Consider the following 21,172-nt stretch of genomic DNA (forward strand, 5'->3'; position numbering starts at 1 on the left):
TGATTTATTACTGAGCACGGCTGTGTGTGCAGCAGCTCTAATAGGTTTAGTAATAGCCTAACTGCATTTTCTGCTTAATCGCGTTAGTAGCCATTTTAGTGTTTAATTACCTTTCCAATGTCCATAATAGGAGTAGCATTGTTAACATATTACATTTTAAATGAACCTGAAAAATTCAGGTCATCCTCCTTAGTAATGATAAGACTTAACCGTTCCAACAGAGGGGATTGGCTTGAACAATTATACCTCTACTAATTAAAGCTATTTTTGTATCACTGAGCATGTAAGTGAATGGCCTAAAGAGCGTACATCCTGAGACTTTATAGTTTAATAGTGATTCCTCCTCCTTTAGAGTATTGAAACCAGACATGATGCAGGAAATCCATTTTATTTTATTTACTTTAAAACAGGCACATGTTGGAACAGTTTTGATCACCTCATTGGTACTGGGCAAGGGAGTCATTTCCCTAATCTAAATCTCACCTCCTAACTCTGCCGGTGAAAAATACAGGAATAGATGCTGTGTTTTAGTAACTATGGAAAACATTTACCCACAATCCAGTAGCCATTCATATATCTGCCATCACTCTTAAAAGTAGATTCTGTGATTCTATGAAGCTCATTAAAATTGTGCCTTGCCTATACAGTGCAGATGAACTGCTGGGTGGGGAGGGAGTTTATATATCTCTAAGTTAACCCTCCCAGGAAACTCCTGCTGCCACCATATACCTTAAAAATAAACAATTCCTTAATTACTCCTCTTTCTGTAGTAGCGTGGTTACTATAGTGTCGGTGTGAGAGACCCATAACTGAGACCTAAGACTCAGCTACATTCTTGAAGATAAAACGCTTTATATGCGTTATAATGCTGTGACACCAGATGGCGCTGTGTAGTCCCATTTTTTTGCCAACGGGATTTCCCTGTATGAACTTTACAGCGTTTTTAACTGAATCGCTTCTTTCATGTGTCTAGATCTAGTCAGAGCTTCAACAAAATATCAAAATAATAAGGATTAATAAATATTTGATTACTTTAAAGATCACATGAAAATATATAGTTGTAAGATGTTGCTACAGACTTAAATTTTAAAACTTCAGGTGTTATATCTTACTTTTAAATTGATTAAATGTATCATGAGTCCCGAGGTGCCACCAGTCTCAGGGATGGGATGGCAGGCTGAGAAAGATGTGGGGGGACAGGGTGATGACATTGGGAAGTTAGACTGGGAAACAGGGGCTGGAGGAAACAGATACCCCCCCCCCCGTTCTCAGGATATGGCTGCTCCAGATGGGGAAGCAGGTTTCCCACTTCCCCTCTTCCTTCCTGGGGAGAGGGGGGGCAGCTAGGGTGGAATCCAGAGAGGGTGTCAGTTGAATATTTTATTTCATAAATGTTGTAAAAGGGGAACAAGATTTTTGAAAGTGTTCTTTGTTCTGTTTCCCTTCCCTCAATCCTATCATTTATGTTAATTTAGACTTCATTGTAATATACAATGTTTTATTGTAGGAATAGTGGGTATATGTCATTTTGCAGCTAGTAACATTCTTGCAGCTATTAATAAATTCCCTACTAAAACGCATTGTTCTAATATTTCATACTACCCAGAAGTATTACTATAGATTTCAAAGGCAATGAATAACCAATCACAGTTTCAATATTTTTAGTAAGCTTTGCACAGTATTACTTTACCTTTTCACAGCTCCACAGTGTATGGGAGAAATCGTTTCCAACATCAGTTGCAAATTATGCCTTATTTAAACTTTTCATAGCTACTAAGGAATATGTAAGTCATCATCTAGTTAACCCTCTGTTTAAAAGAACGGCATTAATTCCTCTTCTATCTATGCAAGCCGGCACTCACAGAGCAGGGTTGGTTTCTCTAGTGAAGTCTTTTCTCAGGTTCAGCACTTAGTGACGAATGCTCAGCCACAATAAGGTCTTCTTTCTGAAAAGACACTTTCACTTGTATCAGGACCACTATGCTGGCTTTAGAGTTCCAGCTCCCTGCTTGCTGAAGCCTCTCTGCTTCCTTAAGCACAACTCTTCTGAAACCGTCTATCACTCTGTATCATTGAGGATGAATGCTCAATAAAGAGGTTGTTTGGAAGCAATGCCAATAGGGATGCAGGATAAATTACGTTCACATTTAAAGGCAATTCTACCTAATTTGCAGTTTCCAAAATAATACACAAACCAAAACACAACCATTCTTTGAAATTCACACTTCTTTGAATTTTGCAATGCAACTCTCCAGGGTACAAAAATGCATATACTAGGGTAAAACATCATACAAATATGCATTATATTAGGGAAGATTGCTTTGCAAATATTTAGATAATAGACAATATTGCAGACAAGCATGTATTTATTATGAGAAATACAATAAAATACTGGTGGTTTGTTATGAAGACTTAAAAAAAAAAACAAGTAGAAAACTGATATGAAATGTGGAGAGCTGAACTTAAGATTGAAAAACTGAGAAACTGAAAGGGACAGATTCATTGATACCTAATCAATGAATTGAACCTGGAAACTGCAGACAGATTTGGTCTCTGCTAGCTGTTTAAGGTATCAGGCTACACCTAGGATACTGGGATAAATAATCAATGACTGATCCCAATTTTTATTTTATTCTTGACAACATAATGCCCAACTGTTACAAATCTGTCTTTTTTTCATTTGTGTGCTTGTTAAATTGGATATTGCCTTTGTTTCTTTTCAAGCTGTTTACAGGGTGGGTAGTATGCATAGATAAATAAATAGTGGTTCTTAGTACCAAGGTCTCCATGAGCCTGCTATAGTATTATTTTTGGATTGGTATTCTTAACAGCTTCCATTTTGATCTATTTAAAGCAACACATCATGACAGTTTTTGGCCTCAAGAGTTTCATTTTTATAGCAATTTTGAAGCCGGTGGAACGCTGGCATTGACTCAGCAATTTTATGCCATGATTTTACTTGCAGCATTGCCTTACAGTTTTCAGACTGTCATCAATTTGGACACTGATGTGAGCCTTTATCTGTATTAGAAATTAAGTTGACCAGTCAGGAACAGAGAGCCAACTTCTTCATAAAAATGATATAAATCTCAGATCCTCAGAAGAAGCTCACAGGGTTGTATAAAGTTACTGAAAGCAAAAGAATGATAATAGCCCATGTTTGTCAATTATCTGCTAGATTTCATAGCCAGATTAACCTTAAATGACCATTCATTAAAAATATGCTTAATCATTATTATTAAAGTTATTTACCTAGTGCAGGCATAGGCTAACTCGGCCCTCCAGATGTTTTGAGACAACAGTTCCCATCATCCCTGACTACTGGTCCTGTTAGCTAGGGATGATGGGAATTGTAGTCCCAAAACATCTGGAGGGCCGAGTTTGCCTATGCCTGACCTAGTGGGACCTCAAATACTGTGACACTACTAAATAACTCAAGGGAGTTCATGCAAGTGAAGGTGTCCAATTCCCTTTTCTCCACCCTAGCAGCCAAATGCACCCCTCCATGGATGACATACAGGGACCTACTCAGGGAGGGGAAGACTACCCAAAATTAAGTGGTGCAGCCCCTGCACCACAGCCCACATCATTCACGAGCAGGCATGGCATCAGCATCCACCATGATGCAGCAAATTGCCACTGGGTTTGCTTGAAGAGCAGTGGAGTTGATGATGCCACACACTTTGAAAGAATTGCCTTGTCATGCTGAAGAGAAGCACTGGCTGAAGCACCTGCAACCACTACCAGCATTGCTACACTACCTGCAGGCCCCTTGCTGGGGATCAGAGGCATTCCCATTTATTGAAAGATGGTGTCAGCTGCTTTAGTTGTTTTATTCAATACTTCTCTGCTGAGTGCTGGGAGTGACTATCTCCACGTGGTCTGGTAAGTGGGGTTTTTTGGGAGGGGGGCAGTTGAAGGTGGAGACAAAGGGACAAGCTACAAGAGGGGCAAGCAAAGTGGCTGCAGACACTGCCATAATCTAAATTTCCCTGACCCCTCACCAGAATGGTATTTTTTGCAGCTGCACAAAGCCAATTTCCCCAGGGCCTCCTCAAACCTGGTGCCATCTCTTTTCAGGATGGCTCCAAACTCTTCAAATAGTATTTTCAGGGAGGAAAGATGACTGCAGAGGGGAAGAGCATAAGTTCCTTAAATTAACTTAGGATCTAAACCAAAGCCCTGATTGTGGGTGGGAAAAGACATTTTGTCATTTTTGTTCATATTAATCCTCCAGCTGAGAGGACAAAACATTCTTACCTTTTATTTAGATAAGTTAGACTTTCCAAAAGGGTGGCAAAGTTAGTCTGTTGTTGCAGCAGCAACAAAACAAAGAATCTTACGGCACCTTAAAGACCTTACTATGGCATGAGCGCCAGTGTGGTGTAGTGGTTAAGAGCGATAGACTCATAATCTGGGGAACCGGGTTCGCATCTCCGCTCCTCCACATGCAGCTGCTGGGTGACCTTGGGCTAGTTGCACTTCTTTGAAGTCTCTCAGCCCCACTCACCTCACAGAGTGTTTGTTGTGGGGGAGGAAAGGAAAGGAGAATGTTAGCCGCTTTGAGACTCCTTCGGGTAGTGATAAAGCGGGATATCAAATCCAAACTCTTCTTCTTCTTCTTCTTCTTCATAGACAAGAGTCTATGATATATGTTAAGGACAGGCATGGTTAAAATTCTCTCGTGTTCATGTGTCTAACATGTACTTAAAATTAAATCTGTTGGTGTTCATTGGAGCCATATGTCTTACAGCCCAGTGGAAAAAAGCTTGAAGAAAACCTAACCCAAGAATATACTTCATGTGTCACAGCGTGTGTGTGTGTGTGTGTGTGTGTGTGTGTGTGTGTGTTGGTGCTGGGGAATCTGATCAAAACAAACTAGATATAAGGAAGCAATTTGTGTCTTTTATAGCTGTTTTGATGTAAGTTATAATACAAGTTGACTATGAAACTCAAGGTTTGCAGTGACTGCAAACAGTAAAGAGCATTTAACTGTAAATCAGCCTAACCAGTGGAGAAGACATAAATTAAAAGATTATGGGGCTTAAGAGTAACTATTGGAGGAAAATTGATAGGGGGATAAGGGAAAACAGAATTTGGGGAGCAGCCATCACAGGAGTAAGATGAGATATGATCTTCTCGAGTAAATCAGAAAGGAAGGAAAGAATTAAAGTTGTATGTAAGGAGCAAGGGAACTGGAGGGGAAAAGAGGGCTTCCTAACATTCTTGGCTGGAACAATGGAAAATGGATAGTAAAGAATATATTTTGCTTAAGTGCAGAACATGATCTTCTGCCAACTTTGGTTCACTCTCAGGGATGGAGTTGCAGTTTATGTGGAGAGATATATACCAAGCGGCACATTTTTCAAACTGCAGCATGGCAGAAATCCAGGATTTGGCATCACAGGAAGTATGTGGAGGGTGGAATGGCATTGTCATACACAGTTAGATTATCACTGTAGTTCCTATTACCGTATTTTTCGCCCCATAAGACGCACTTTTTCCTCTCCAAAAATGAAGAGGAAATCGGGGTGCGTCTTATGGGGCGAATGCCTGCAAGCCTCGCGCACCGGGCAGGAGGTCCCACCGGGTGCGCGAGGCTTGGGGCGGCAGCCTGTCGCCCGAAGCACGGGGAGCCCTCGGGAGGGCTCCCCCTGCTTCGGGCGAGTGTCTGCAAGCCTCCCGCACCCGGCAGGAGGTCCCACCGGGTGCGCGAGGCTTGGGGCGGCAGCCTGTCGCCCGAAGCACGGGGAGCCCTCGGGAGGGCTCCCCCTGCTTCGGGCGAGTGTCTGCAAGCCTCGCGCACCCGGCAGGAGGTCCCACCGGGTGCGCGAGGCTTGGGGCGGCAGCGGACTGCTTGCGCGCACCTAGAAGCTAGCAGTCCGCTGCCGCCCCAAGCCTCGCGCACCCGGCAGCAGGTCCCACCGGGTGCGCGAGGCTTGGGGCGGCAGCGGACTGCTTGCGCGCACCTAGAAGCTAGCAGTCCGCTGCCGCCCCAAGCCTCGCGCACCCGGCAGGAGGTCCCACCGGGTGCGCGAGGCTTGGGGCGGCAGCGGACTGCTTGCGCGCACCTAGAAGCTAGCAGTCCGCTGCCGCCCCAAGCCTCGCGCACCCGGCAGGAGGTGCACGCAAGCAGTCCGCTGCCGCCCCAAGCCTCGCGCACCCGGTGGGACCTCCTGCCGGGTGCGCGAGGCTTGGGGCGGCAGCGGACTGCTTGCGCGCACCTAGAAGCTTGGGGCGTGCTGAGCTCAGCACGCCCCAAGCTCCTGGTATAGCGCAGCGATCCGCTAGCCCTGGGAGAGCCCCGCGGCTCTCCCAGGGCTAGCGGACTGCTTGCCAGCACGCAGAAGCTTGGGGCGCGCTGACCTCAGCTTGCCCCAAGCTTCTGGATTAGCGCAGGGGTCCGCTAGCCCTGGGAGAGGCGCCCGGCTCTCCCACACTAGCGGAGACCTTGCCGGCACGCAGAAGCTTGGGGCGCGCTGAGCTCCGCACGCCCCAAGCTCCTGGTGTAGCGCAGCGCACCTGGGGGGGAAAGAAATTTTTTTCCCTTTATTTCCCCCCAAAAAATCTAGGTGCATCTTATGGGCCGGTGCGTCTTATGGGGCGAAAAATACGGTATATTGTCACTGAATGGTAGTACTGGAAAACCCTCGAATTCAGACTATAACACAGAAAAAAGCTTGGTCTCACACAAACCATTTAGCTCGCAATTTCTATTCCTCATTTACTCACTTTTTACAGGGAATCCAGACTATTATTTATTTCATTTATGAATCACTTCCCATGAGGCATCTCAAGCAATTTACAATATAATGACATATAAACAATTGCAAATATAAAAAACAGTTAAAAACAAGTGTATAAAAAACAGTTTTAAAACCCAGCATTTATAAATATAGAAACAGCTTAAAGCTAGAGCACATATATAAAATCAATTCAAATCCAGGACAGATATCAATTGGGACAGAGATTTTAGAAGGCTTGTTGCCAACTCACTGCATTCTAATGTTTGGTTTTTAAGTTGTCCTACTATCTATTTTCCAACCTGGTTGCAGTGAAACTTTTCACTTAAAAATGCATTGTGGGCCAGCAAAATGTTTTTGAGGCTTTTCAGGTCTATTGTACCTTTAATTAGAAACTTTGTTTGCTTTCTGTTCAGACTGACTGGGATAATAGTGATGAATTGTCCCTTAATTAGTCATCTTATTTTCCCTACCAATTGTGAAAAGGGTTTAATTAGTGGCTTCACTCCAAATCACATTCCCATTGCAACTGTGTGCAAGTTACATGTAGTTTTTGGGTAAAGCGTCTGGCGCTTGGTTTTGGGAACTTCATGTGGCCTAGTTTGCTTGCACAGAAGCACAGGAAGCTGCCTTAGAGTAGATCAGACTATTTGTCTGTCTAGTCTAATATTATCTACTCTAACTGGCAGTAGATCTTCTGCATCTGGAGCAATGGTCTTTCACATCACTTGTTACCAAATCCTTTTAATTTAACTGGAGATGACAGGAATAGAACCTGGGTCTCCGTTCAGCCTCTCCTCAACCTCCTGTGAGGCTGCTAAATGTACCTGTAGTGTAACTTGTTTTACTCAGAGTAGACCCATTGAAATTAATGTACCTAACTTAGTCATAGTCATTTTAGTGGATCTACTCTGAATAAGACTTGGCTGAATACTACCCAATGCCTAGTTTTGTGCATGCTGTAAACAAAGGAAAAGTCAGAAGGTTTGTGGAGGGGTACTTCATGGATTTGGGGAGGGGGGTGGGTAACATCTGGCTACCCAACTATAATTCCCCAAAGAACATCTGTTCAAAGGAATGGAATGTGAGAATACTATATATATCATGTATATCTAGCCACAAAGCTTTAGTACATTAGGTTGATACAGAGTTCATAGTTATGTAATCCCTATTTGATGTGGTTAAGTCTATCCCTTCATCTTACACTGTACAAATAGCTCTGTCTCTCAGATAAACTGAAGTCAAATGATCCCAAAAGAAAAGTCCTAGTATGTGATATTTTGTAGTATTGTCATGCTGTTTCTTTGATCACTTCTTTGATCACAGCTCAGCTGCCTTCTCTTCATTATCGTCTAACTGGGTGGTGCATATCAGTATTACTAGCCCGATCAAAGTTTCTTAACTCATAAAGGTACCTAAATCTTTTAATAATAATAATAATAATAATAATAATAATAATAATTAATAATAATAATTAATAATCCCTGTCAGTTGTTCGACACAGTTCAAACTTTTGGGGAATTGTGAACACCAAAGAATTAAGAGCACTGCTGCTACTGTTGATATAATAACTGTGTTTCCTGAACATAAAGGTAAAGGTACCCCTGCCCGTACGGGCCAGTCTTGCCAGACTCTAGGGTTGTGCGCTCATCTCACTTCCGGGTCACGTGGCCAGCGTGACAAGCTGCATCTGGCAAGCCAGCACACAGAACGCCGTTTACCTTCCTGCTGGTAAGCAGTCCCTATTTATCTACTTGCACCCAGGGGTGCTTTCGAACTGCTAGGTTGGCAGGCGCTGGGACCGAACGACGGGAGCGCACCCCGCCACGGGGATTCGAACCGCCGACCATGCGATCGGCAAGTCCTAGGTGCTGAGGTTTTACCCACAGCGCCACCCGCGTCCTAAACATGCAGAAGGTTAAATGGGGTGGAACTCATACACATACAATCTCTGCTGTCAATGTCCCTAGGCTGCTCTTCACACCTTCATGCAATTGGTGTGAAGGTCTAAAGAGGGTTTTAAATGTGTTCCACTGAACATATTTAGAACCCTTCCTGCAAGCTGGAACCCTGGGTTCTCAGGGTTTGAATCGTGGGAAGTGTTTCTACAAACGTTCAGTTGAATGTGCTTGAAAACTATTTTGAGACCTTCACACTAATTATACAAAGATCTGAAGAGATGTCTGAGGGCCACAGGTCATTAGAGGTGGTACTTGATGGACCTAAACCAATGGATTCAAGATACAAGAAAAGAGATTTTAACTAAACATCAGGAAGAACTTTTTGACCACAAGAAGTGGTAAGCTCTTCTTCCATGAAGGCTTTTCAGCAGAGGTTGGATACTTAGATACATAACAGCCTGCTATGTAATAATAATAATAATAATTTGTACACCGCCCATCTGACTGGGTTGCTGCAGTAAAACGAAGTAAAAAGAAGAGGAGGATCAGCTACCAGTTGCATTTTAATTTCTTTCAGCTTTTAATTTCTGCTTGTTTTCCTTGATGGTTTTTCACTCTTTCAGCATTAAGATTACATTACTTCTCTGGCAGTTTTACTCCTGGCTTCTGTGTTTTAATTGCTGAAGCAATTTTTCCTACAGATTTTTTTTTTTTGGCTGTACCTAGTCAATTTTACTTTTATTCTTCATTGCAGCAAACAAAATATGTAAGCACTCTAATCACCTAATTGGGGGGAAACCCAAAGATATGGTAAGTTATATGAAATTAATGATATAACAAGGCTGACATTTATAGAAGCATTTAAATTATCTCCAATAGCTTTTATTATTAGAAAGTGAGTGTATTGCCCAACATTTTAATTAGATTATTGCCTGAATTGGTTCAAAAATAAGTAGACTCAAGATGGAAGAATCTACTAGCTGCAGAACCATAAGTCAGTCTTGCATATAGCTTTTTATAAAATAAAGTGACTATGTCTTGGGTAAGGTTTAGTTCAATCAAGGCATATCACCAACATTTTAGAGTCCATTTCCCTTCTGTTTATTCATGGTGACATTTCAAATATTCAGCTACTCTCCTGTAATTTTTAATGGAAATTCAGACGTTTAGGAAGACCCTTTTTCTTAAGAAGGTAATTTTATAGTGTCCTTGTGTTTTGCTTCTAGGGTGCTTCCAGACTGTAGCTGTTTTCAGGCAGGATTCAGCCACATAATGGCAAATTCAGATTATGCAATTAAAACTAATATAACCTCCCCATGGAAATATTGCAGTTCATGTTCAATAAATAACCAGCGTCATCTAACCTCCAAGCAAACAAATCAGTGAATATGTCATCTGGAAGCAACCCTAGAATCATAATGTTAAGAAATTCCCTGTAGAACCTGTGAGGTGGTGGGAGGGCAAAATTCCCAAATGCTTAGGTAAGGAGAATGTTTTGGTAGGGGACAGGAGCAAAACAGAGTTTCTCCTCATGAGCCAAAGGGTATCTGAAAAGATTCAGAGCCATAGCCTTGCTAATCTGATGCGGAAAGCAACTACAAAGAGTCATGTAGCACCTTAAAGACGAAAAGGTTTATTATAGCATAAGCTGTCATAGGCTGTGGGGTAGCTGTAAACTGTTACTCTGAGTTGCAGGTCTATATAACCACTGTTTACAGTTCCCTCTCCCACAAACCCAGTAGTGGCTGCTGCAGTTACACAAGTAGGGCTGAACCACTGCACCAGGCAAAGTATTTAAATTATGTTTTTATGACCCTCAGATTCCATTGTACTATTCGTAAGAGGAGATAAGATCTTTTTTTCCTTTGCGTACTTAATTCCACTATTTTGGAGCGTAAGAGTTTATTTTATTACACCAAGAGAGGAGAAAATCAGTTTATGAAAACCTGAACAGAACCAGACATGCAATGTATGTTTTAAAATGTTTCTGAGAAAGCATTGCTCGCACCCTGTGTGCATGCTAAGATAATGCCTTGTGCTCTCTCTTTTTGCATCAAATCTTGGGGAAATCTTTTAATGGGAGTGACACTATAAAGCTAGCATATTTAAAGTTACATTAAAATGGGTCAATCATGTGTCAAGCAAGTGTCACTGATTAATGTTGATAACCTCAGATACTATGGGGAAGTGCTTTCTCCAATGGTGAGAGAATGTGTAAACATATTACAGTACATTGAAACCCTTTCGCATGTTCGAATATTTTTGAAAGACTCTGTGGAGAAAATGTTTGGCAGTTAGATAAGCTATGTGAGCACTTTGCAATCTAGAAGTTTCCAAATCTATTTTACTGATTTATCATCGGGGAGGAGATTTATTCACATTTTTCCACTGATAAAATGTTATTGTTTCAAAGGATGTAGAGTTTATGGGTTTTTTTTTAAAAAAAAGAAAAAGTCACTAGCATAGAAATTGAAAACTCTGGAGGCTGCTGCTGCTGCTGTGCCCTGGGACACTAGCCTTGTGGGAGAGAGTTTTACAGCTGCCTCAGTATGCAGCAGAGCTCCTAGTCTCTACTTTGGGAAAATGCTCAACAACTTTAGAATAAAAGTTCCTTGCTGCTGTAATGTTTCAGAAATATCTGGCTGGAATCCCGCTGAGATTTTCATGGTGGTTTTTTTCTTTTCTTTGACAAATGAGTTTGGGAAAGTTTGTAGCAAATGGCTCATTCACATAACTTTGGCTATAGCTGAACTCTGAAACAGGCATCTTTGTTGTTTGTCCACCCTTGTTTTGGAATAAATGGCCCTTGGGTTTCCTTCCAACTCTACAATTCTACGATTCTATGAAATATTTCCGAATTCAATGTTAAGCTGCTGGTTTTAAGTAAGCTATTGTTGTTTGTTTATTTGGAATCAATTGTTTTAAATCTGCCAATATTTTTATTTACGAGTTGCCATATACCACACAGCTCTCAAGGTGGAAGAGAAGTAAAATGTTGGTTTTTTTATTATATATGATAAACATAATAAAAAGTGGTCATACATGCTAAGGGTGTAACCCTAATGCTACCCCCTCCCCCTTGCAGGACTTTGCTACATCTGTATTCTTGCTGCTTATGGCAGTTGTGATGGAAGGTGGAGTTCAGTGCAAAAAAAAAAAAAAAATGTAAAGGAAATATGTATTAGCGGCAGCTAGGAACCTAGTTACTATCACTGATGCTCACTCCAGTGACTCTCGGTTTAAACAACTGTTATTCACTTTAATTTGGGCTACCTTGAACACTGCTTGGAAACTTCAACTCATGTAGAATGCAGCCACCCATCTAGTGGCAGGTGTGAGTGGACCAGAATGCATGACAGCTATCTGGAAACATTCTGTTACCAGTATATTCTGAAGTCCAGGGTGGCAATTTTGACCTTCTCAAATAGTCTGGGCCTCTCAAGCAACACCTCCCTTATGATCTTACCAGCATTTTGAGCAGAAGTGACTCGCCGGATTTTGCGAAGTTGCCACTCTAGCTTCCCAACAGTTGGGGCACTGTTGCTTACCAGAAGGTGCAAGGAGTGGACAGCACAGTGGAAACAAACCAGGTGGAGCACCAGGAGTATTTGCACCACACTAGCTTTTTGGCCACCTTCCCCTTCTCTGCCACCGTCCACTGCTTTCATCCTTGCATTTTTTTTGGCGTTCTGATGAATTCACCTAGATCAGGTGTGGAACCTACCCCTGTGGGGCTGTTCCAGACTCCAAGTATGCTCAGTCTTTCCAGATCAGATAACTGTTAGAGACTCGTTGAAACTCTGCCCCCTTGCAGTTAAGCAAATGTCCAGTAAGGGAGGCTAGCCTTTGTGATTTAACAGGGAAATGAGGGATGCCGATGATCTCTGAAGTGACTTGCATGACTGGAAGCATCTGCTCCTACATTGAGTGTGAGAGAGACAGACCAAAACATATACTTCTACATGGAGTTCTAGGTCATGTACTCTGATGTGGAGCAATCACGGTATACCCAGAGAACCCCTGCTGATCTAAGTATAGAACTTCTGTATCAACTATGACCTGGCATGATCTACAGCTTTGCGGATGGGAGATATGCAGGGGGCCTTTGGGAGATGAAAATGGTTTCCAAGAAGCTAGAAAGTTTGAAAACCATGGACTTGTGATGATGAGGCAGTACCATGGAGTTTTTTAGGACATGCATCTACCTCTTCGGCATTGAATTAAAGTTGACTGTGACATTCAGGGCAGTTGAACCCAGGGTAAAGGTAAAGAGACCCCTGACCATTAGGTCCAGTCGTGACCGACACTGGGGTTGCGGTGCTCATCTCACTTTATTGGCCGAGGGAGCCGGCATACAGCTTCCGGGTCATGTGGCCAGCATGACTCTGGCGAACCAGAGCAGCGCACGGAAATGCCGTTTACCTTCCCACCAGAGCGGTATCTATTTATCTAGTTGCACTTTGACATGCTTTTGAACTGCTAGGTTGGCAGGAGCAGGGACCGAGCAACGGGAGCTCATCCCGTCGCAGGGATTCGAACCGCCAACCTTCTGATCGGCAAGTCCTAGGCTCTGTGGTTTAACCCACTGTGCCACCCGCGTCCCCCAGGGTAGTTCCTATTAAAAACATTGGTAAAATAGGTAAAATACATGATGCATGGATGTATCAGAATCTGTTTTCCCAGACATCTGCACTGGCATTAAAGTTGTATGTAGGACTCGTGTGTGATCCTTGCACATCATGTGACCCCTGTGGGTATTAAACATCAATGTAACACAGGTATTCCCATTGTGCATTATATTCTTATTGAAATCAGAACCTCAAAGATGTTCCTGGGGATAATCTATTAAGCTGCAGTCACATCCCCATAAATATATTTTTCAAATAAAAGTGTTTACTTGGCTGCTTTCTTCTACAGTCTTCAGCAGTTTTAATTTTAAAATACAGAAGTTGTTGTTTCTGTTCCTTTAAAAGCAGCTAAAATTAACACTGCACAGCTATATAATCACATTCAAAGTGACACAGTAGTTTTGCTCTTGATAAATGCTTTTAAACCACCGATGAGAGCATTTATCTTGGTTTATCATACACATTTACAGTTGTCCATTTATCTAAAAGTCCGTATCTTTGCATTAAAGATAGCCAGAGTACATTCAAGGGGCACTGAAACAAGAACAGCTTATCTCTAGAGAGAAATTAGCCAAGATAACCTTGACATAAATATTTCCTTTTCCTTTTAAAAATTTATAGGAGGATGAATTACATGCAGGATTCAATAAACAAACAGAACTGCCTCTGTGTATTCAATGCAGTGATCATGACAGAGGCCACTAGCTTAAGCAATTTCATACGCTAGTGGATCTTACTTCTTGACATGACATTATAAAACGTTTGGTGATCAAATTTAACACAATTTTTTTGTCTTTCCCCCCTTACTTCACAATTTCAATACAATTTCTATTTGAGATTATGCTGCAGTTAACTGATGTGACAAAAACGTCTGGATTTTGGCGTTTAAATGTTTCAGTTTATCTTTAGAGACAAATGGGGGCTGAAATTCAGGAATATTTTAAAAATAGGGTACAACTTCTCCATACGCTCTTGAATAGGAAGCATGAGAAGCCCATATTCAAGGTAGGATTGTAGTATATGCTTCCGCTAAGAAATTAACTAGAATTTTGCAAGAAGACAATTTAGAGAAAACAGTGAAGCCTCTTTTAAGTCAGATTGCAGGATCCCCTTCTCAAGATCTGCATCAAAGCTTGTCAGCATGCTAAGTATGAATTGAATAATGTATTTTCTGCTAGAGCTGAATTTTCATTGGCGTGTGTGTACCAAAGGTATTGGGAAAGTGGTAAGAGACTGAGTAAGATTTTGGCTTTTCATTAAAAAAAAGGAAAGAATTCCATTCCACTGTTTAAAGGAGAACAGAACACAGTATGTATGTTAAAGGCTTGGTTGCAAGCTCCGTTCAATGGGAACGGAGGGAAGATGGGGGTAAGTAGAGCAGTTAATGCACATAATAACCAGCCATTGTTTGCATTCACTAGGATGTGGATGTGCACATTTTCCTTCCACGAACAGTGACTTGTACACATTTCCCAGCTATTATGCATAATTCTCAACAGACCCTCAGCAATTGGAAAATTGCCTTAAAATTGTGTTTGTTTGTTTGTTGAATTTATATACCATCTTATACCCGGAGACCTCAGGATTTTTCACAGAATAAAATCAAAATATAAAACCACAAAAACAACAACCCAAGAACCTCCCCCCCCCAAAAAAAAACACCACCCCATATTTTAAAAGGGCATGGGATATCCTTGGGTACATTGGATTCCACAATGTTGGTATAGGAAAGCACTGTCTGTTATGTACTGAAGTTCTCACCCTGGGCCAGCAGGGGGATACTGTAGATAGTTATGCAAATAAGGGATCGAAAGTGACGTTCAGTGATTGGATAGTTTTAGAAAATTGTTACAGTTACATTGTACTGGAGCTCTATATAAGCAGGCTGACTGAACCCTTCAGTTCAGTTCTGTCCTGGCCTGTGAATAAACAAGAGCTGTTTGAAGAATCGCTGTGTCGTCTGATATGTTCACCCACAACTTAACACTGTCCCTGTTGGGCCTAATTTGACCTGCAGGCCAAAGGTATCCCATGCCTGGTATAAACAATATTGTGTTAGATGGATCAGTTCAGTATAAGGCAGCTTCCTATGTCCCACAGCATTGAACAGAGCTTGCAACCAAGTCTTGGTTGCAGTCTTAGATAATGATATGAGTTTGCTGCATTTTATTTTATTCTTCATGTGAGCCACCTTGAATTTTATAAGGGAAGATGGGGTATAAATATTTTAAATGAAAAAATGCTGCAATTCTTCATCAAAGACAGCAGTCATTTCATGTCTCCTTTGTGATATATTTTCTTGACAGAGATATATGCTTATTACATTTCTTGCTTGCTTCCCCTAAATCTGTTGTTTATATGGCAAATTGCAGTAGTAGTTGTTGAGGTTTTTTTTTTTAGATGAAAATGGCTAAGTCACCACCCTGACCAAAAAAAGCAGTGGGCAGAATCTTGTAAGCATGCCGCCGGAGCACAATTTCTGTTCTCATCCTGAAGCAAAGTTCTTAACCCAAGGTACTGTTTCTGGGTTAGCGGAGTCTGTAACCTGAAGCGTACGTAAGCTGAAGCGTATGTAACCCGAGGTACCACTGTACTGTAGAGTGATTAATACAGAAGGTACAAAGAAGGCTATTCTAAGTTTTCTTATTTTTCTAGAGAAAGGCTGGAGACCAAGTACAAAAAGTAATGAGTGAAGTTGTAATAATTAATAGCTTTTTGGGGCTGTAAAGTAAGCTTTGTGTCAAGCTTGTAAACATTACTTTGTAAGGAAGTGACAAAGGAAGAATATATTTATTATTATGTATATTATATGAATGCTGTAAATAAAATTGATAATGCTGCAGTTTTATTGCATGTGCAGCAGTTATGAGAGCCACCAACTCAAAGATTTCCTTCAGGTCTTGCTTTGGATAAGAGCAAGATTTAGTCCAAATTGCTTCAGAGGCTGCCTGTTTCTGTTTGGGAACTGAATAGGAATCCTGATTAGGAAAAACAAATCTTCATACTTCACTCATTCACTACTATGGGAAATCAAAACATGTTTATAACCCCCTCCCCCCAATTCAGCAGAATTGGATGAGATTTTCAGGCATATTTGCCCCTCCTGAGTGGAGAAAACCTGCCAAATTATGGATCAAATTTAGTCTGGGTTGGTTAAAGAAAGCAAAAGCAATCCATATCAATTAAGCCACTTGATAACTGTGTGTTTATGGCTAAAGATCCTGATGTGGATCCCCCCCCCCCCGTGGTGCTCCTAGGAAAGTAGCCTGTAAAATTTCAGAAAGGCAGATCCCGGTACCAAGGAGATACGATGAATGAAAAAACAGATTCAGACCTGTGAAACAAATTGCAAAGATAATTTGACAGGAGTGTACATGTGGGCATGTGGCAGAAAGGTTGAAAGGATATGAATGTCAAGCATTTCCCAAGCAACCATCACTAGCAGAACTAGCAACAAAGCAATACAGTGGTACCTCAGGTTACATATGCTTCAGGTTACATACGCTTCAGGTTACAGACTCCGCTAACCCACAAATAGTGCTTCAGGATGAGAACAGAAATCGTGCTCTGGTGGTGTGGCAGCAGCGGGAGGCCCCATTAGCTAAAGTGGTGCTTCAGGTTAAGAACAGTTTCAGGTTAAGAACAGACCTCCAGAACGAATTAAGTTCTTAACCCAAGGTACCACTTTACATAACTACAGTATTCTTTCCTCAAAGCACTGGGATTGGAAAGCCCTGGTAAAATGTTTGCCTATGGTTAGAAGGAGGATCTATCAAAAGATCAGTCTCTCTCTCCCACCCTATACGGTACAGTGGTACCTCTGGTTACGTACTTAATTCGTTCCTGAGGTCTGTTCTTAACCTGAAGCACCACTTTAGCTAATGGGGCCTCCCGCTGCTGCCGCACCACCGGAGCACAATTTCTGTTCTCATCCTGAAGCAAAGTTCTTAACCTGAAGTACTATTTCTGGGTTAGCGGAGTCTGTAACCTGAAGCGTATGTAACCCGAACCGTATATAACCCGAGGTACCACTGTATTTCCTTTATGTGGCAAGCTTGGGAAGAAGTGTTTTTAAGTTTTGCAGACATTCTGCTTCCAGCATTTTTCAAAGAGAAGAGAGTTAGATGTCCCCACTTCAGGACAGTTAGGAGAGACCTTGCTTCAACTCGGAGGAGCCCCCCATCCTGCTTAGCATTTTCTTGCAATCAACAGCCACTTCCAGTGTGACTTAAGATCCTACCGCTTTTTAGTTTGCCTCTCAGCAACATTTAACATGGAATAGCATTATAAACGAAGAGATACAGTATTGTATTCCATACAGCATGCCTCACTGGCAGCAGGTACATTTTTGTAAAATAAGCAGAACCACAATGCTTCACATTCAGTCTGGATTCCACCCATTTTTCCATAATGGACACATTCCAGAGAAAATTAAGTATATTTTAATCCTCCTATTGAGACGGGTGTTGTTTGTTTATTGTTTAGAAAGATTTACGGACTACTTAATCAGAAGACTTTTGTAAGCATAATAAAACACTGCTAAAATCCACCAGACTTAAAAAAAAACACAAGTATACATAAGGTAAAATCAGCAAAACATTTAAAAACAAAAAGTGAATTTGTGGGCTGGGTGGCTCACTAAACTAAATAAATAAAAGAGTAAGTTCAAGTTTCTACCACAAGGGACCCCAAACATGGACAGCCTTGTGTATTAATGGCAAACGCCATTAATTCACCCAATGCTTTATGTCTTGGGTTTTTGATGTTCTGAATGGTCTTCGAAAACCCTTCCTTGTCTGGGCAGCTTGCTTTGGTAGTTGCATTTCTTTCCTTTTATAGAGTTTAAACCTGCTTATCTATTGTTTTCCTAGAACTTTAAAATGAGGAAGAATAGGACAAGGGCAAACATCTCCACCCTGTTTCTAAATCCAAACATTAATCTCCACTATAATTGTCAAACACAGTGTCAAAACATGAATATTAATGCTTCAGCTTGTAATATACTTATTTTTCCAGTATTCATTCCTAAAAAGCTATACTTACAAAACACTGCCTTACATGCCGGATACTTTCAAAACAGTTGTCTGTGTTGACCTGCTCTGTGCTGTACCATTGTACATACTTTTAATAGATCCTGTAACTCTACTTTCATATTGTAATTTGCTTTTTGTTTAGAATCTTTATCATTAAAAAAGAAAACACTGATGCTGCTTCTCTTCATAAGCATACTGCATTATAAAAGAAATGCATTTGTCAGGGATAATTGCAATATCTATTTTTTAAAATATATTAATATTATTTAATATGTTAATCCAGTATTTATTATATCTCGACATAAATCACTGGAATACATAATAGGTAACAAAACACCAAAAATATATTTGGGACATAATGTAACAGTATGATGGGTGATATCCAATGGTGCCTGACTTTTTCTCCATGTGCTCCCCAAATGTGATCTGGAGGGACCCTTCTGAAGCAGATTTTGGGGGTGAATGGACTGTGCGCACACAGTGTGAGCTGTGCACACACTGCAGTGTGTGTGTGTGTGTGTGTGTGCATGCTGATGTTGCACAGCTCTAGTCCCCTCAATGGCAGGGGAAAGGTGGTGCGCTTGACACATGGCTATCTAAAGGAGGGGTCATAAAAGCCCATTGCAGTGGGCTTACAGTGGGGTTACAGACGCTTCAGGTTACAGACTCCGCTAACCCAGAAATAGTACCTCGGGTTAAGAACTTTGCTTTAGGATGAGAACAGAAACCGCGCAGCGGTAGCAGGAGGCCCCATTAGCTAAAGTGGTACCTCAGGTTAAGAAGAGTTTCAGGTTAAGAACGGACCTCCAGAATGAATTAAGTTCTTAACCCGAGGTACCACTGTATGTCCAGGGTCTGGACAAAGCACTTACAGCATCAATATTCAATTCCATATTATGATGAATTAACTGAAATGCAGGAAAGTATGGTTTGACCCAAACCATATCCTCATAAAGAGTTGGATGAGTAATCTAGGCTTGCCCCTGCAGGGCAGAGATCACAGCTAAACCAGTCCCTACAATGCAATAATGTAATACATTACATTATATTTCAGAAATGAAAGTTCATAAAATGAGGCCATAGTTCAGGATCTGTTTATAAAGGAATGTTGCAGGATCATTGGGCCCTAGAGAAGAGTTTGGGTTAGGAAGGACTCTCCAACTTTCTTCATGTCCAATAAAAGCATCTTGTAGAATCCATCCCTGGGATATTAGAAGAAACACATCCCCTTTTGTTCTGCACAAGACTTAAAAATGATTGACTGGAAAATAGCTTTAACTATGGGCAGCAATAATTTGTAACTTCTGAGAACACCATTTTATTAACAGTGGAAAGTGCTTTTTCCCCACCCTGTTTCCTGTGTCCTTTTCAGATTTTCTCTTTCACAGTGCATGCTCTCAACAAGGTTCTGCTGAACAGGAAACAGCAGCCAAAGCTAACGTCAAACAGCGATTTTAGTGAAATAAAAAGAATTCATATTATGGTTAGCAGCACATGAGATGTCACCATGCTCCTTTCAGTAATATGACAAGAGCTTTCATGATTTACGGATGTTCATCCCTTTTTCTTCATATCCAGTCATTTATTTTAAAATTACACTAGATTTTCCAACCAACTGTTATTGCGATTGCATTTGGCTGTAATGGATTACTGAGAGTTTTTTGTTTTTGTTTTTTATGGTTCCAGTCCAAAATTATACCTGGCATGATAAAATGTGACATTATTACAAATTACTGCTTTAAACTGTCTACCAAAAGGAAATACCAAAATTAAGAAGGTTTGGTGGCTACTGGCTCTACTAGTGAAATAAAACTGTTTCAGAAAAGGAGCTTGAAATGCTGGACATGTCTGCAAATTAACATGGGTGGGGGACAAATAGTAAAATAATAATAATAATGTTTTATTAAATTTTTATCCCATTCCTCTCACATGAGCCCCAGGTCAGCAAATGAAAGCCTTGAGCCCGGTCAGTGCAGTGTGGGTTCTTGATTCTTTTTATTCAATCTTATTAGCAGTCAACTTTTTTTTAAAAAAAAATAATAATCTGGATCTTGTTAACATAGGATTTGTGTTCAATTCATGAAAAAGAACTGGTTTTGTTTTCAGTATCCAGATATGCAAAGACTCTTGGCTCATGTATCCAAAGGCAGTTAAGTCACTAGCATCATGGAAATTTGGCCAGGATTTGGGTCTAGAGTCAGCTATTTAAAACACACCAGCACACACACGGTTTAGGTTGCCTTAATAGGCTATTGTCCTCCAATCTTTTGTTTGTTCTTTCGCTTTTTCTTTTTTACCCTTTAGTGAAAGTATCTAGTTATTCAAAGAAATATTTTAACTCCAGTTTTAAATCCAATCAAGGCCTTCATTGGTTCAAAGTATGTCATAGCTTTAGCACGCTGTCCAGAAAGTAGATGCCTAAAATAACAGCATGGATGATAATCCAAACATCTTTAGACTGGACAGTGGTGTTAAGTCTCAGATTCTGTTGAAACTCTTCTGAGGGCATTCATGGGTGTAGCCAGGGGGTGCAGGGGAGGAGCAGCTGCCCACCCCTAAATCAAGTAAATAAATAGAAATACTTAACTAACTGACCATTTGCATCACAGCTAACTCGGTTCTGCCCGTCCCATCATAATGCTTGCCTCACCCCCATCCTGACTATGGGGGCCTTTCATCTCCTTGAGGGCCCATATTCCCTAAGGATCCACAAACCTTGAGAAATAGCTTCCTTGGAGGTTAAACAGTGTTCTGCAATGGAATCCTAGGAACTGCAAACCCCATTTATTCCTCTATTTGCCCTATGTAAAAATGCAGTGTGCCATTGCTGGAAGATGGTGGCATGCTTCACAGCAGAAGATAAGCTG

General features: G+C 41.2%; 2 protein-coding genes across 5 annotated transcripts in view; one reads left to right on the forward strand and one right to left on the reverse strand.

Moving 5' to 3' along the window:
- The window catches only part of KCNQ5 (potassium voltage-gated channel subfamily Q member 5), a 247,978-nt gene that overhangs the window by 144,605 nt on the left and 82,201 nt on the right, over positions 1–21,172 (forward strand). Inside the window, exon 2 of one of the 4 annotated variants that reach the window (XM_083497364.1) lies at positions 9,399–9,454. The exons of the other annotated variants lie outside the window; for them this stretch is intronic. The gene's annotated coding sequence lies outside the window, so the exon portion shown is untranslated. The remainder of the gene's footprint in view (positions 1–9,398; positions 9,455–21,172) is intronic. 4 annotated transcript variants of the gene reach the window in all.
- The window catches only part of LOC310704212 (uncharacterized protein), a 162,190-nt gene that overhangs the window by 41,213 nt on the left and 99,805 nt on the right, over positions 1–21,172 (reverse strand). The window lies entirely within an intron of this gene.

This window comes from Podarcis liolepis (genome assembly GCF_965112155.1).
Source record: "Podarcis liolepis genome assembly, chromosome: 3".
Taxonomy (NCBI): domain Eukaryota; kingdom Metazoa; phylum Chordata; class Lepidosauria; order Squamata; family Lacertidae; genus Podarcis; species Podarcis liolepis.